This window comes from Neltuma alba, unplaced genomic scaffold (assembly GCF_004799145.2).
Source record: "Neltuma alba isolate B1F8T4 unplaced genomic scaffold, ASM479914v2 tig00004896_pilon, whole genome shotgun sequence".
Taxonomy (NCBI): domain Eukaryota; kingdom Viridiplantae; phylum Streptophyta; class Magnoliopsida; order Fabales; family Fabaceae; genus Neltuma; species Neltuma alba.
This window is the reverse complement of record NW_021633899.1, coordinates 22,157-25,898: the sequence shown is the minus strand read 5'-3', so window position 1 is coordinate 25,898 and position 3,742 is coordinate 22,157. Positions and strand designations below refer to the sequence as shown.

At 40.7% G+C, this 3,742-nt stretch overlaps 1 pseudogene; it reads left to right on the top strand.

Annotated features, from left to right (window-relative positions):
- Positions 1–1,266: 1,266 nt before the first annotated feature.
- Positions 1,267–3,742, top strand: LOC114746091 (cation/calcium exchanger 1-like; annotated as a pseudogene).

Sequence of the window (3,742 nt, the reverse complement as noted above, 5' to 3'; positions counted from 1 at the left end):
CAGCCTACGGAATCAAAACAGAAGTTATGGGATCAGAAGCAACGACGAGGATCAGAAAGAAGATGACGAAGTTGGAATGGAATATGCAAAGTCGCCATTATTGGTTGGTGATTGGAATCAATCAAAGAGATCTTCAACAGTGATCCCCTCCATTGCATAGACTCCAATCAGTCTCTACAACGCAGTCAGCAGTACAAGATATTATTATTGCATTCACAATGTCGTTTTATTTCCGGCAAGCTTATTACCCGTCCTATCTTAAGAAATTTTAATAATTTAATTAATTCTAATAAATGTGATATGTTAACCATAAAATATTCCTATATAATATTAAATTATATACGAATTTATAAGTGAGACAAATAAAAATTTACTATATTAAGAGAGAAACAAGGTAAGAGAGTATTAAATTTTATTAACTGTGTTTAGTCACACACTTTTAATTATCTGAACAGGAGCTTGTGTAGAGTGATAAAGGAGCCCTTAAAAGTTTAAAGAATACGAAATAATCATGTAAGAAGAGTTTTGTGTGGTTTACATGTAAAACTTATAAGATCCAAACTCATATCTAAATACATGTGATGATTAGCAATTTAGCATCCACATAATGATGCACCACTTGAAATTGTGAACGGTGTGAGGAGTGAGGACAGCAGGGACAGTAACCGAGTTTAACTCATGAATGAATGGCTGGAAATGTGAACACAAGCGCGTGCACGTTTACGTGCGCCATCGTCTTTTCATGCCGAATCAAATAATGGCATATTCTCTAATAATTGATCGGAAATGCGTTTGAGCGTTTCTTGGAGTCTGCCACGCGCTGTCAAATCAAATCCAACCCTCTCATCCTGCTCCCCTTTTTTCCCCCGACAAACTAAACTATGGTGAAGTTGGGTGGGGTTGCGATTCCTTCGTGATGCCATGAGTCTGTTTAAAATGAGTTGTGAGTAGTTTTCAATTATGATTCATAATTCATGTAAAAGAAATTTTGAAAAACATGTCAAACGGAGGCCATCTTTTAGATATTGGTTGACATGGAAAATTGATGAGGAGCTTAGTTAATGACATCATATCATGGTTTACAGCGACAAAGCATTAGCAGGAGGTAGAGAAAAGAAAGAAGTTAAACAAGGAATTATGATGTATTAGTAGTATGATGTACTTAAATTAGTCTAGGATCCGACGAAAAAATTAGATCAGGCGTTTCGATTGACTGCGCGTTCAGGATGGGGACAGGGAAAATGTTACCCGGCGGAGTACAGCGAACATTGTCGGAAATGCCAAGCTTGGTTGTTTAAATTTTATTCACCTTCATTCTCTTTTGCCTTTTAATGAATACCTTAATCACGTTTCTCTGCTGATCACCACGCTTCAATATCCGGATCCTTTCGGGACTAATATTTCAAATCAGCTTAGATTAATTAAGGAGTAAGAACTTTTGAGAGTTGAATCTTCCATTCCTGTCTTCTTCATATTTGCCCATGCTTTCGCATAGCTCACCTAACAGACAGCAAAAGGCCCACCAGATGTCGTCCGCATATATTATTCAGCCATTTTTATTCCTTCAATCCACCTCCTTTTCTTTTAATTAATGGCAACTTTCTTCTTCTCCAACTCCAAATCTCGTCCCAGAAAACTTGCCACCATTTTCTTCAACGTATCCTCCCTCTTCCTCCTCTTTCTCTTTCTCAAGGCCTATCTCTCTCCCCCCACTTCCAGTCATGCTCTCAACCGGCATTTCCATGGCCCCTCTGCGACCATCTTTAACCGCGTTCGGACTCTGCCTGACCTCCAAACTAATGCATGCTCCGATCTCCACGAGCATTCAGACCACAGGTCAAAGTGTTCGTACGTCAAGGCCAATCTCAACTGCAATTCCAGAGGGTACATAAATTATCTTCAGATCTTTTACTGCAATCTTGGGCAATTTCCAGTTCTGGCTTATGCTCTGCTTGCTTTATGGCTCGTGGTATTGTTCTATCTCTTGGGCGACACAGCTTCGAACTACTTCTGTCATTCCTTGGAAGGTTTGTCCGGTATCTTGAGGCTGTCGCCGACCATAGCAGGAGTAACATTGCTTTCTCTGGGAAATGGTGCACCTGATTTTTTTGCCAGTGTTGTTTCCTTCACGAGATCCAGCGGCGGTGCCGTCGGCCTCAATAGCATCATAGGAGGTGCTCTTTTTGTTACTAGCACTGTTTTGGGGATTATAAGTATTCTGGTCAGCCCAAAGCAGGTTACAGTTGATAAGGTTAGTTTCATTAGAGATGTGGGTTTCCTCCTATTTTCTTTGTTCAGCCTATCGTTCATCATTTACCTCGGTAAAATCAACTTGTGGGGTTCAGTCTGCTATATTTCTATCTACTTCCTTTATGTTTGTGCCGTCTCAGTTCCCCATTTCATGAACAAAAGGGAAAAGAAAGAAGAAATTATTGCAGCATTTTCAGACGACTTGGCACTGGCAGAGTCTGCCGTACCAATGTTGGGTTTTGTAGATAGTGAGAAAGGGAAAACAAAAGTAGCAGAGCAAGCAGGAGTTGCTGAAGATGAAATCGAACACCCCGGAAGCTCTGAAAAGGCTTCTCTCAATGCATATACCTAATCAAGTTTCTAAGAGCAGTGAACTGCCACTTTCATTGCCAAGAAGACTAACAATACCAATTGTGAGTGACGAAAAGTGGTCAAAGCCATATGCAGTGATATCTGTCACATTAGCCCCACTTGTGTTGGCAGCCGTTTGCGATACCCAACTGGTAAACGTGAATAAAAAGAGCAACTTGATCAAGTACTTGCCAGCTGCTATAGTTGGTTTCGTCTTGGGGTGTACAACATGGGTGAAGACGAAGAGTTCAAGTCCACCAAGAAAGTGTTTGTTTCTTTGGCTAGCAGGTGGATTTGCAATGAGTGTATTATGGAATTACATTGTTGCAGATGAATTGGTGTCCCTCTTGTATTCATTAGGACACATAATTGGGGTAAGCCCTTGCATTCTAGGATTAACTGTCCTGGCTTGGGGTAACTCAATAGGGGATTTGATAGCTAATGGTGTAATGGCCCTAAATGGTGGTGAAAATGGGGTTCAGATAGCCATATCAGGTTGCTATGCAGGTCCTATGTTCAATATATTGATGGGTTTGGGGCTGCCTCTCGTTCTATCAGCATGGTCTGAGTATCCATTATCTTATGTGATTCCTAAGGACCAATCCTTGTACGAGACTCTTCTGTTCTTGACGGCGGGGCTGCTTTGGGCACTTGTGATATTGCCCAACAAGAACATGAAATTGGATAAGGTCTTGGGAGCTGGCCTTTTGGCCATTTACCTCTGCTTTCTCTTCATCAGGATCGCCTCGGCCATTGTTGTTCTTAAATTATAGCGCTGCCTTGCCTTAAAATGGTTGCTTTGTATGTACTTCTCCATATTCTGCGACCCGATTCAAAACGCGTCAATCTTGTAAATTTCATTGTCGTTAATCGATGATAACTACAATAATTGGGGGGGAAAAAGTGATCTCCTTTATAGGTCAGAGGAATCTCTCCTTATCAGACAGTGTAGTAATGAAATTGCCAATCATAGCTTTACCTAAGTGACAATCTTGAAGGTTCCAAGGTCTAGAGAAGAGGTTATTGTCACCATCCTTAGCTATGGCCCTCTTGCTATAAATTAGTTCTGATAATCTTTCTACTGTATGTATTAAGCAAATTAAGGCTCTTCATTATTGTCCCTTGTTTGGCACCAAGCTAA